The sequence below is a fragment of the Podarcis bocagei genome (genome assembly GCF_964188305.1).
Source record: "Podarcis bocagei genome assembly, chromosome: 3".
Lineage (NCBI taxonomy): Eukaryota > Metazoa > Chordata > Lepidosauria > Squamata > Lacertidae > Podarcis > Podarcis bocagei.
In genome coordinates, this window is record NC_138127.1 from 2,617,868 (window position 1) to 2,632,016 (window position 14,149).

The following is a 14,149-nucleotide window of genomic DNA, read 5'->3' on the forward strand; positions in this document are numbered from 1 at the left end:
TGGCAGAAAACTCACTCCGAATCTGACCGGACACAGGTTAGAGCTCAATGTCGAGCCTACCAAGTGGCGATAGCGACGGCGAAGAAGACTTTCTTCACCGCCTCTATTGCATCTGCAGAAAATAGTAGCAGGAGACTCTTTCAGGTGGTCCGCAATTTAACGGAACCACCTTTACCACCGGGGCCTTGTAAAGACCCCAAGATCTCCTGCAACGATTTTGCAAAGCTTTTTGCAGATAAAATCACTCATATTCGGAAGGAGCTAGACACCACCGTGGGAGCAGGGCTGGGGCGGGAGAGTGCTGGAGCTCTGTCTGGTCAAGTTGCATGGAATCAATTTCAATCCGTTACCCCCGAGGATGTGGACAGGCTGCTTGGACGCGTGAAACCAACCACCTGTCTCCTTGATCCTTGCCCATCCTGGCTAATAAAAGCAAGCCGGGAAGGGCTGGGCGATGGGCTCTGCGGGGTGGTGAATGCTTCCCTCTGTGAGGGAACATTCCCAGATCCGCTGAAAGAGGCGGTCATTAAACCACTTCTTAAAAAGCCATCTTTAGACCCGGCCAGTATGGCCAACTATCGCCCAGTCTCAAATCTTCCATTCTTGGGCAAGGTGATTGAGCGAGTGGTTGCTGAACAACTCCAGGCACGCCTGGAGGATGCGGACCATTTGGATCCCTTCCAATCGGGATTCAGGCCTCATCATGGGACAGAAACTGCTTTGGTTGCGCTGGTTGATGATCTCCGGTGAGCTAGGGACAAAGGTGAGAGCTGTTTCCTAGTTCTGCTGGATCTCTCAGCGGCCTTTGATACAATCGACCATAACATCCTTCTGGACCATCTAGAGGGGCTGGGAGCTGGGGACACTGTTATACAGTGGTTTCGCTCCTTCCTCCTGGGCCGTGTTCAGAAAGTGGTGGGGGGGATGAGTGTTCAGACCCCTGGACCCTCACTTGTGGGGTGCCTCAGGGTTCCGTCCTCTCCCCCATGCTTTTTAACATCTATATGAAGCTGCTGGGAGAGATCATCAGGGGGTTTGGACTGGGTGTCCATCAATATACAGATGATACCCAGCTCTACCTCTCTTTCAAATCAGAACCAGTGAAGGCGGTGAAGGTCCTGAGTGAGTGCCTGGAGGCAGTTGGAGGATGGATGGCGGCTAATAGATTGAGGTTGAATCCTGACAAGACAGAAGTACTGTTTTTGGGGGACAGGGGGCGGGCTGGTGTGGAGGACTCCCTGGTCCTGAATGGGGTAACTGTGCCCCTGAAGGACCAGGTGCGCAGCCTGGGAGTCATTTTGGACTCACAGCTGTCCATGGAGGCGCCGGTCAATTCTGTATCCAGGGCAGCTGTCTACCAACTCCACCTGGTACGCAGGCTGAGACCCTACCTGCCCACGGACTGTCTCGCCAGAGTGGTGCATGCTCTATCTCCCGCTTGGACTACTGCAATGCGCTCTACGTGGGGCTACCTTTGAAGGTGACCTGGAAACTACAACTAATCCGGAATGAGGCAGCTAGACTGGTGACTGGGGGCGGCCGCCGAGACCACATAACACCGATCTTGAAAGACCTACATTGGCTCCCAGTACGTTTCCGAGCACAACTCAAAGTGATGGTGCTGACCTTTAAAGCCCTAAATGGCCTCAGCCCAGTATACCTGAAGGAGCGTCTCCACCCCTATCGTTCTGCCCGGATGCTGAGATCCAGCGCTGAGGGCCTTCTGGCGGTTCCCTCATTGTGAGAAGCTAAGCTACAAGGGAACCAGGCAGAGGGCCTTCTCGGTAGTAGCGCCCGCCCTGTGGAACGCCCTCCCATTAGATGTCAAAGCGATAAACAACTACCTGACATTCAGAAGACATCTTAAGGCAGCCCTGTTCAGGGAAGTTTTTAGTTTGTGATTTTACTGTATTTTTGGTTTCTGTGGAAGCCGCCCAGAGTGGCTGGGGAAACCCAGCCAGATGGGCGGGGTACAAATAAATTATTATTATTATTATTACTCTCCTGCCATTATTGAAATGCACATCTCCCCTTATTTTATTTTTTAAAGTGGGAAGCACAAAACTATCAATTCTCTACATTGAGGCTATCGCCTGTTAAAAATTGTTTGAGCTATGATATCCTGCCGTCGTATTGAGGCTCACATGCATATAGCGCTAGGTGGAAAATCCAGGTTTTATAATTATCTGTTTCAGTGTTTCCCAGACTTGGGTCTACAGCTGTTTTTGGACTCTAATTCCCATCATCCCTGACCACTGGTCTTGCTAGCTAGGGATGATGGCAGTTGTAGTCCAAAAACAGCTAGAGGGCCAAGTGTGGGAAACACTGAAATAGAGAACCCTTAGACCTGTGGCTATCTCAGTGTTCTGGGGGCCTCAATTTCCCATAAGCCCCAAGCAGCATGACCCAGTCATGGTAGCAAACTCCCCAGAGTTAGTCTGTTGCATCAGATACAAAGAGCTTTGTGGCATCTTAAAGACAAAGCGACTTGTTGAAAAATGAACTGTTGATGTCGGCCCTGACTGGCAAAATCTTACATGGTAATAAAATGGGTTCATCTTCTTTATGGTTACAATTATTTACATATATTTATTTATAGCATAACAAAGAATAATAACAAATGTGACGTAAAATAAAAGCAGATACTGTTTAGTTCTGTCCGTCTTTAGGTTGCCAGCAGACGCTCTGTCGCTTTGCCGCAACAGATTTAACACGGACCATCACGGAAGACCGATAAGACTATTTGGTTACACTTAATTGCAACCAAAGATCTCAGTTGGAGTTGTGACATTTGACTGCAGTGGAAGAAAACCTGAGGAAATGCTAGGAGCAAATTTGAAGTTAGACCAGAGTTTTGCAGTGAAGTGTGTTATGACAGGGCAATCAAGGATAGCTTGGCTGAAATAAGGTTCCCCTAGGAGACTCTAAATAAGATTAGCCTCAGAAGGCTACTGTACTCCTGAGAGGGTGGTAATATTGCCGCTTATGGAGAACCATGTTCCTGAATTTTTTGGTAGGCCCCTGAAGACCACAAAGAAGAGACCAAGCTTAGCTGCCAATCTTACGACTTCTAACCATTCCCCCTGACTGCTTTGAGAACTGGAAATGAGAGCTGTGATAAACACTTGGTTCTGTATCATGGATTAGAGATATAGTCGGGACTGTTTTTCTGAGGTTCATGATAACGTTTGATAGACTGTCAGCAATTAATGCTTGCAAACATCTCAGGGGGAGGTTGCTGGAACTTTATCTGAACTTATCTTTAGACACTTGCTTAAACATTTCATAAACTCTATTTAATGTTAACAACTACTCACGGGGGTATGTAGGATCTGTCCTTTCTACACATGCATCTTATCACTTGTTGTGTCTTCTCTTCAAATATCCCTGAAGCTGCACTCCATAGAGCTTCGTATATGAATCTTTATGCCAATCCATCCTTTTAAACAGTTTGCGGAAGGCCACTCAGTGACCTCGTGGGCTTCTTTTTCACATTGTTTGATAGCCATCCATGTCCTTGCACAGACTAAACCAGACCAACAAGCATTTTGTCTGTCTTCAAAATATTTCCGTAATGCATAATTCCAACAACTTGTCCCCCTCCTCAAATGCCAGGGTGGATGTGTGGGATATGCAGAATCCCTTGTAAGCTTTTTTAAAAAAATACTTACCTACCCACCGGCTGATTGACAGTGTTTCAAATGAATAGTTTTTTTAAAAAATTAAATAAATCACACATTAAATTTATGGCTTTTGTGCAAGTTGCCCTTTCAGTAGTTAATAGGAACACAGAATAGGACTGGAGCTCTAGACCAAGAATAGACCTATGTCCCTCCCAGATGTGTCCATTATCCCTGATCATGGGTGGATCTACAGCTATAATTAACTCAGAAATTTAATTGTTATAACAAAAGGAAAAAAAACGCTATGGAAAACCCCTTATCATTATTTTTTTTGCTCTTTGGTGCCATCTGGTGTTGCATGTTTATAACGCATTCAAAACACTGTTTTTTGACTAATGTAGCTGAGTCCCAGAAATGGCCGGTGGGGCTGAGTTACAACATTAAACCGTTTCAGGTTCCCCATCCCTGCTCTAGACAGTGGCCCTAAAACTCAGCTCCCATCTTTATGGCAAGATCAGTAGTAGCTGGTGAGATGACAGTGGTTTGGTTTGGTTCCTTTCCCAGTTTCCCAACATAGTGGGCTGCTGATGCTTAATGAGAGGGGGAGTAGATGAGGTAAAGGCAGCTCCAGCTGCTGGTCCAATGGTCCAGCGCCTAGCTCTTCTCCCTCTTGGTAGACACCAGCGCCCCATTATGTTGGAAAGCTGGGAGAGCATCACTGCCCATTACTAGGGAAGATACATCTCCCATTGAGTCACATATAGGGATGCGGGTGGCGCTGTGGTCTAAACCACTGAGCCTTTTGGGCTTGCCGATCAGATGGTCGGCGGTTTGAATCCCCACGACGGGATGAGCTCCGGTTGCTCTGTCCTAGCTCCTGCCAACCTAGCAGTTCAAAATCACGCCAGTGCAAGTCGATAAATAGGTACCAATGCGTCGGGAAAGTATATGGCATTTCCGTGCGCTCTGGTTTCCGTCACAGTGTTTTGTTGTGCCAGAAGTGGTTTAGTCATGCTGGCCACATGACCCAGAAAACTGTCTGTGGACAAACGCCAGTTCCCTTGGCTTGAAAGCGAGATGAGTGCTGCAACCCCCTAGTGGCCTTTAACTGGCCTTAACTGTCCAGGGGTCCTTTACCTTTACCTCTGCCCACAATTGTGCACATGGTATGCATGAGAACGATGCACTTATGCATCCAATATGAAGCTGGAGAGATGAAGGGGAGGGAGCATTGAAAGCATTCTCCCCAGAATACGTGCTTTCATAATAAAAATTCTGCCAGTTTTGTAAAGGGATAAATTAAGCTGACAGATAGCACGCACGATCACCCTGTGAGCTTCATAGCAAATGAGGATTTTAATCTGGGTTTCCTTTGGAAAGACAGCACATCTGGAAAAACAACAACAAGCAGTCCTTCAAAGCTAAAGTCACAGAGTGAAGATTGTGCTTTCCTGTTCAACTCAACACAACTTAAATGTGCCTCACACGGGTTCGGTTACACCCAAAGGGAACACAAAGTTAATCAAGCCGTGAGCCTTTTCACTGGGAGTTTGCTACTGAATCTCTGAAAGTGCTGTTATGTAGCGAAAAAAGGTAATCTGAGTTCTTACAACCCAGCAGTTTTTCATAAAGGATGCATTGTTGGCAATGCAACATTTTGCGTTGCCTTTCCTCAGCTTCCTGTAACGCTTCTGTTGTCACTATGAATACACCTCCTCCACACTTGCACTATGAAAAGAGGGTGTTGCGCCAAACACTCCCTTGCATAGTAGGCAGCAAGCGTTGCTTGTGACCTCGCGACTCTTACGGGAGCCAGGAATGTGTTGTGCCTCCTGCCACGCTTGCTAAAATGATTCATATTTAGGCCCAAATCTTCCCTTGGGGCAAGAACCGGGGGCAGGCCCTCCAGAATCTCATATCTTCATTTCCTAACAGTTCAGATTTTTTGTATGGGTTAGGGGTGTTCGCAAAGGGTGGGGGGCAGTATATTCGGAGTCAGTGATACTTCCTCATGTACTTCTTCTTCTTCTTCCCATGCCCATCTGACTGGGTTTCCCCAGCCACATAGGGCAGCTCCCAACAGAATATTAAAAACACGAAAAAGCATCAAACATTAAAAACTTCCCTAAACAGAGTTGCCTTCAGATGTCTTCTAAAAGTCAGATAGTTGTTTATTTCCTTGACATCTGATGGGAGGGCGTTCCACAGGGAGGGTGCCACTACTGAGAAGGCCCTCTGCCTGGTTCCCTGTAAGTTCACTTCTTGCAGTGAGGGAACCGCCAGAAGGCCCTCAAAGGAGGACCTCAGTGTCTGGGCTGAACGATGAGGGTGGACGCTACTTCAGGTATCCAGGCGAGGCCGTTTAGGGCTTTAAAGGTCAGCACCAACACTTTGAATTGTGCTTGGAAACGTACTGAGCCTCTTGGGCTTGCCCATCAGAAGGTCAGCAGTTCGAATCCTTGCAACGGGGTGAGCTCCCGTTGCTCCTCACATACCATAATGAATGGGTCAGAATTTTGCAGAGTTCGCCAAATGTTCGCGGTCACCGGCTGCTTTTCACATGTTGTCAGTTTCACACATTACAATGGAGCTGTCCTTTTTCATTCCTCTGGAGTCGTCCCATCCACCCGGCAATGTCTGTTCGGATTCAGTGTGCCGCTGAAGGCCAGTTGATGGGAGCAATATTAAGAGAGGACTGTGGCCTCAGAGTCCTACACGACTTGTGGGATTCCCAGAGGCGCTAGGCTGGCCCCAGGCTGTAAAGGTTTCACAACGTTGACCTAGAGTGTGCTTCAGTAAAGAGGGAAAAGATTCTTCCATTCTCTCTCTCTCTCTCTCTCTCTCTCTCTCTCTCTCTCTCTCCCCCCCCCCCCCCGTTGCTAGCTAGAAATACTGAGAAGTTTGATCAGTTTTAGTGACATAAAGTGAATATTTAAACAAGCTGCTGCTCTTTTCTTTTTTAAAGTCTTTCAAAGTAAAAACAACTACCGCCTGTTGGGATGCACAGTGCAATCCAATGCTTGGTTAACCAAAAGTAGGTCACACTGTGTTCAGAGGGGCTTAATTCATCAGAAAGCAGGCTTTTTAAAAAATATATAATTTTTATTAATTTTTACTTATTAGTTATCATTCATACAACAGAACTTCACATCTTATACAATCTTTTTGGACTTACATCAGCCCCTCTGATGGTCTTCTGTTCTTATCACTTATTCTGCATTTCTTAAATTCCTATTGCCTTTAATTCTCTTAACTAACAGTCCCCCTCGTTACCTTTTTTTTGGGCAATATTTCAAATAGTCCACCTTACAAAACTTCTCGCAAACCTACAAGCATAATATGATCCTCACAATTACTCTCCGAATAGTCCATAAATTTATGCCAGTCTTCTGTGAATCTCTGGTCCCGCAAATTTAGTATTCTTCCTGTTAATTTATCTAGTTCTGCATAGTCCATCAGTTTCATCCTCCATTCTTCTTTTGTCGGTAATTCTTCTTGTTTCCAATTTTGTGCCAATAACATTCTTGCTGCCACTATTGCATATAGAAATAATTTACAATCCTTTCTTTTTATATCATTTCCTACAATGCCAAGTAAAAGTAAACGGTCAAATTATTTCCTTTGCATACATGTGCAAGCACATAATACAGCATAGGGCAGCAACATTCATCTAGATCATTATTTCCCAAAGTTGGTCTCCAGTTGTATTTGGACCACAGATCCCATTATCCCTGACCACCCCTGACCCACCGGATCCTTTCAGTTATGCTTTCTGTGGTGCAATCTGCATGCTGTACATGGGTGGGAGAGATGGCTTTCTGGGCCAGCCTTTCTCAACCTAAGTTCCTCATATGTAGAACTACAACACTCACCATCCCTGACCACTGGTCCTGCTAGCTAGGGATGACGGGAGTTGTAGTCCAAAATGCGCCTAGAACAATGTGAGTTTCGAACACTATGATGGCCTTGGAAGCTACTGTTGGCATTGCTACCAGTAGTAGCTGGCAGAAGGTCCTCCAAACAGTGGGGAAGAGGAGCAGGACCAGTGACAGCAGGGCCAATGGATCCAAAGCTGGCCCATTTCTTGGAGAGAGAGCTGATGCAAGACCCTCTCTCTGCTGGTGTGGCGAAAACAACCACAGCATCCACTCTGAAACCAAACCACCCCTTCTGCCCTGACCTGCAGCCTGCCCTTAGGATTGTTCTGTCAGTGTATTTCCGTTTTTGGCCTGCCGTGAGGCGGCAGAACCTGCACAAACGCCACACTTTCACACATAAGATCAGCACCTTCCCCAAAGCACCACCTCGCGGCAAACTTTCATGAAATGCTTTGCTGATGTTGGACCACTTCCGGTTTCCAGTGTTTCCTGAAGCTCACTTCAAAGGCATTGGGACTTGTAAATCCTTATCACGTCAGCCAGAGCACCAATGCGGTGGGTGGGCCAGGTGGCCCCATATAAACTGACCACAAGATGTGGCACAGACACATCTTTTGAGTGGCAGTGCTCATCAACTTTGGTGGGGGTGGCACCCTCAAATATTTTATTGGGGGGCCCTGAAGGGAGCTCGGCCCCCAGAAATTGGCTCCTATGTTTAGCAGCATAGGAGAACCACTTCCTCTATTGCGCCAGTACATCAGAATCAGTGTTTTTTTTTCTAGAAAAAGAGGTGCAGAACTCACCATGAATGCCTCCCTTATTCCCTTATAATGGTAATGGCGCCCATCTGAGAAGCGCCGTAACTGAGTTCCAGAGAGTTCCGGCTGAAAAAAAGCGCTATTCAGAACTTCCTGCCTCAGTTAATGTGGGAGGCATTCCTGAGTCATTTTCTCCCCACACAAACATTAGCCTGGTTCCTAGAAGGACCTCCTTGTGGTGGCTCTGGGTTTTTTCTAAGAGTTACCTGACCGGCATGTAGAGGCATGTTATGGTGGCTTCTCCTCCACTTGAGGCAACTTTGGAAGAAGCGCTTTTCTAATGTTTTCTATCCATGGCATTCATATCCCACTGTCATTAGCCCAGGCAGATCAACAATGAGCAATTATGCACCGTCACGACCAATTTTTGCCACGCTGTACGCAGTGGTTTTTGTGTGGCATCAAACTGTAGCCAAACACCTTGTGAGTCATCAGTCTAGATACCTTGTGTAATTGCGAAAGGCAGCCGTTGAGATTCAGGTCATGTTTCTGCTAATCATAGATTGAACATTTCCAGCACCTTGGGACATCAGCCTTATTTTTTTCTTTCCAACCTGAAGGAAAGCAAATTTCTCTCTTTGTGTTCCATTAGGGTTTGCACGAATTGCCGTCTTTTTGCCAACAGAACCACAGAGCTCTTCCAACGAACTTGCTGCGCAAATTTGCTCTCTTAATTATATATTTCAAGCGTGACAAAACAACAGTGAGGGAAACGTTTGTGCTGGAAAATTAAGTTGCTGAAGCTACAAGTGAGAGAACAAAGGGAGTGAACGTGCTGTTTTTCTGGTTGGTGCTAGTGAATTAGGTTGGGTTGTTTCATATGTTTTTACAGAATCCTTCCTGCTTAGGGGGTTTCTAGCTATTTCCATGGCAGAAGCAGGTCTGTTTATGAAAAGTACAGAATATTATTCAGCCTGTCTTCTAATTTTTTTTTATTAAAAAGCCCAAATAGCTATATGGAGGTGTTAACACTAAGAGTCTACTTGAGCGTATTGCTGAACTGTTAAAAGCATCAGTGAAAGAAACCGAGTCCATTATTCCCAATGCTTTTATTCCTGCAAGACAACATATCGAAGTACATAATAACAGTTTCTTATGTGCGGATCCATTCACACACCCTAAATGTAGCTTGGCGCGATCACTATCTTCTGTGCTCGGGATAAGGATAATTGTTTATCCTCCTGGCCAGACTTCAGTTGGTCAGAATGGAGCAAGTTGGTTTTCTGAACCTCTGGTAAGTTCAGGACCTTTCTGGACAGATCAGTGCATGGCCTCTTTCCATGCCAGATCTCGCTCATGAAAAGCAGTATCTGCCTGTAGCAAGGCAGGGCCAGCCTACCTATAGACAGAATGTCAACATAGCAGTTCAAAAGCACGCCAGTGCAAGTAGATAAATAGGCACCGCTGTGGTGGGAAGGTAAATGGCATTTCCGTGTGCTCTGGTTTCCGTCATGGTGTCCCGTTGCGCCAGAAGCGGTTTAGTCATGCTGGCCACATGACCTGGAAAGCTGTCTGTGGACAAACGCTGGCTTCCTCGGCCTGAAAGTGAGATGAGCACCGCAACCCCATAGTCGTCTTTGACTGGACTTAACTGTCCAGGGGTCCTTTACCTTTTTACCTTTATTATTTGATTCCCTCATGTTCAGAATGTGGCAGCTAGACTGGTGTCTGTGAGTAGTCGCCAAAACCATATAACAAGAACGGTCCTGAAAGACCTGCATTGGCTCCCAGTACGTTTCTGAGCAGAATTCAAAGTGTTGGTGCTGACCTTTAAAGCCCCAAACGGCCTCGGCCCAGTATACCTGAAGGTGCGTCTCCACCCCCACCATTCAGCCCAGACACTGAGGTCCAGCTCCAAGGGCTTCACTGTGTTCCCTCACTGTGAGAAGTGAGGTTACAGGGAACCAGGCAGAGGGCCTTCTCGGTAGTGGCACCCACCCTGTGGAACACCCTCCCATCAAGGAAATAAACTATCTGACTTTTAGAAGACATCTGAAGGCAGCCCTGTTTAGGGAAGTTTTTAATGTTTGAAGTTTTAGTCTGTTTTTAATGTTCTGTTGAAAGCCGCCCAGATTGGCTGGGGAAACCCAGCCAGATGGGTAGGGTATAAATGATTATAATTATTACTATTACAGTGGTACATCAGGTTAAGTACTTAATTCATTCCGGAGGTCCGTTCTTAACCTGAAATTGTTCTTAACCTGAAGCACCACTTTAGCTAATGGGGCCTCCCACTGCCGCTGTGCGATTTCTGCTCTCATCCTGAAGCAAAGTTCTTAACCCGAGGTACTATTTCTGGGTTAGCGGAGTCTGTAACCTGAAGCGTATGTAATCTGAAGTGTCTGTAACCTGAGGTACCACTGTAATGAAGGCACAGGCTGACTAGCCCCTCTCTCATCTCGGGCTCCAGGGTGCAGCCGCTGGACTTTGGAGGGAAGGAGTGGGTGAGCATCAGGCGGCCTTGCTCTGGAATTGATGTGTGCGGTGTTGGCTGGGGCCGGGGGGCGAGCAGGACATGGCTTCCATGATTTTAACTTTCTTTCTTTTTAAAATTTATTTATTTGGTTTTTCAAATTAAACTTTTTCAGAGGTAGGTCAAACATAAATCATAAAAACAAGATTCCAAGGAATCCCCTGGACTTCCATCCTCCCTTTTGTGGGTCATTTCCTCCTGCATCTTTGATGATGATCCAAATCTTTTACATCTCCATTGTGTCCAGAATTCACCTTTTAAACAACAAGTGATATTCCAAACCCTACTAACGATTTTAACTGTTTACAATGATCTTTAAGATAAGCTATAAATTTTCCCCATTCCTTATTAAAATTTTGGTCTTCCTGATTTCTGATTCTTCTGGTCATTTTAGCCATTTCAGCATAGTCCATCAACTTCATCTGCCCAACTCATGATTTTAACTTTAAACTGGTTTCAGGCAATGTATCGCTACATCGCCCAGGCCTGCGCACATCCACACACGTGATCCAGGAAGACCATACGTTTCCCAGTGTGCTAGGAGAACTATGTGTAGACAGGGCCCTTGTGGAGGTAATGGGCAAGGCCAAGAGACGCTGATCCTTCTCCCCATGTTCTTTGAATGCCTGAACAGGACTCCTTAGTTCTCTGATGCTATGGTACTGAGAGCAGATTGCTGAGTAGCTCCTTCCAGGAGCCAGGAGGACTATTCTCCATTCCGTTCCTGCTGCCACTACTGTGCCAGAGTGTGCTTCAACATGGTGAAGCAATTTAGCTGCTTTGGGCAGAGGCCTTCCTGCATCTCACATTGCGTTATTTGTCAGCCACTCGCCCCCAGGCTGTGCACATGGCCCCATTTCTACTTCTGCTGAAAATAACCCGCATGCGGGAGGACTGAGGAAGAGCAGTGCTGCCTGATCTTGCAATATGATGCACATTGGAGTGCCAGTAATTTGAAGCAATTTGCCAGGCCTGAATTGGAACATTGGGGCCGCATGGGAGGTTCTTCTTGAATCTCTGTGTGAGCAGATGTGGTTATGGGTGGCATCAGAGTCCAGCTCACCTTCCCCTTGCAGCTGAGTTGGGTAGAAGTGATGCTTGACTGGGTCCCAGAACAAGTATACTCGACTGATCCAATTTATCTGAGATTTGATTATCCCACCTTTCTTGGTGCCCCATAGAAATCTGCAGTAAAGGGTTCTCTTCTTGCAGCTGCTTAAATGATTTGTAGGACAGTAGCACTCTTAAGAAACAAACCGCAATCTCTGCTTTAGTCCAAATTGAGGATTTCAGTTTGTTTCCTTATTGATAAACAATGATCTGTAACCAAGGTTTGTTCCTGACTTACTGATGGCTTGGATGTGGCCCTAAGCCACGGTCATGAATTCTTCCAAACCATGACTTCCTGTGTTGTACAAACTAGGCCGCCTTGTTCATGAGTTTGAGCCTTGAATTGCTTGACCATAGAATCATAGAGTTGGAAGAGACCACAAGGGCCATCGAGTCCAACCCCCTGCCAAGCAGGAAACACCATCAGAGCACTCCTGACATATGGTTGTCAAGCCTCTGCTTAAAGACCTCCAAAGTAGGAGACTCCACCACACTCCTTGGCAGCAAATTCCAGTGTTGAACAGCTCTTACTGTCAGGAAGTTCTTCCTAATGTTTAGGTGGAATCTTCTTTCTTGTAGTTTGGATCCATTGCTCCGTGTCCGCTTCTCTGGAGCAGCAGAAAACAACCTTTTTCCCTCCTCTATGTGACATCCTTTTATATATTTGAACATGGCTATCATATCACCCCATAACCTCCTCTTCTCCAGGCTAAACATGCCCAGCAAACCTTGTCTTTGTGTCTTTGTTTTTGATTTCATTTCACCAGTTATTTGGGTCCCTTGGATGGTACAAGTTGTGGCTTGGCTTGGTAGCCAAGGTTGTGAAGTCCATGCTAGCGCAACAATCTGATTCATATACAGAGGGAGATTTTTATTCCTGCTCTTCTACGTGCTACTCGAGAGTTGCAGATAGCAATTTAAAATCAAAATGTCATAAAATACAGCAAAATCATGACATGCATTATTGTACGTGTTTATCAGCACTGGTGTTGTCTGGTAAAGTTGCATAACTCCAGTTTACATAGGGTGAATTTCTTTTCTTTACTTCATTGGTTTTCTAAATTATTACAAATCAGTCCAAATCATTTTAATTTAATACATTTTCTTCTTTAAAAAATCAGGTTTCCCACTCCTGTTGCAAACATGTGTCCATTTCTTCCTCATGTTGCCACTTCATTCTTCTTAAATCTCTTCTTAATCCTTAATTTCTTTTTTTCTTTTACTGGGAGATTCATTTGACAGCTTCTGGCAGTTCCCCCTCCCTATCTGCTTTCAAACTTTTCAAGTACTTGTTCTTCGCTCTGCCACATATCTTGTACAGTGGTACCTTGGGTTACATACGCTTCAGGTTACATACACTTCAGGTTACAGATTCCACTAACCCAGAAATAGTACCTTGGGTTAAGAACTTTGCTTCAGGATGAGAACAGAAATTGTGCTCTGGCAGTGCGGCAGCAGCAGGAGGCCCCATTAGCTAAAATGGTGCTTCAGGTTAAGAACAGTTTCAGGTTAAGAGCGGACCTCCGGAACAAATTAAGTACTTAACCTGAGATACCACTGTATATAAGTTCATATATCAAGTTACAGGTAGGTAGCCGTGTTGGTATGCCGTAGTCGAAACAAAATAAAAAAATTCCTTCCAGTAGCACCTTAGAGACCAAATAAGTCTGTTACTGGTATGAGCTTTAGTGTGCATGCACACAAAAGCTCATACCAATAACAAACTTAGTTGGTCTCTAAGGTGCTACTGGAAGGAATTTTTGTTTGTTTGTTTCATATATCAAACAATGTTTACATTGCTGTTTTCTGGTGCAGCCACAAATTGAGTGAGAGCTTGGGATTTGGCCAGCAGAGTGCTTATTTTAATTTTCCCACTAAGAAATATCATTACAAAAATGAAAGAAGTAGGAGCAGTTTTTCAATAAGATGTCTAGTTGTAACTTAAAGGCTAAATTCCTTTGTAGTATGAGTTTTCATGTGCTAAGCTGGATCACTGAAACTTTCTGCCTGTGGGGTTTAGCAAAGCTACACTGGAGTTTATCAGAAACAAATTCTTTTTGTACTTGATCTCCTTTATTTAAGGTCCCCAGAATAGTAATTTGCTTCCTTCTTCAGTAGCCTGCATGGCAAATGATATGATAAAATCACGCTATCAAAAGCAGACACAATTTTGCTCTTGTGCCTGGTGAGAAATGCAAAATTTGGCAGATTAAAAAGAAACTTATTTACATGGATTGTCAGAGTTTC

General features: G+C 45.3%; 1 protein-coding gene and 1 long non-coding RNA gene across 3 annotated transcripts in view; one reads left to right on the plus strand and one right to left on the minus strand.

Annotated features, from left to right (window-relative positions):
• The window catches only part of VSNL1 (visinin like 1), a 110,577-nt gene that overhangs the window by 55,180 nt on the left and 41,248 nt on the right, over positions 1-14,149 (plus strand). The window lies entirely within an intron of this gene.
• Positions 1-14,149, minus strand: part of LOC308584511 — a 158,734-nt gene that overhangs the window by 39,112 nt on the left and 105,473 nt on the right. The window lies entirely within an intron of this gene.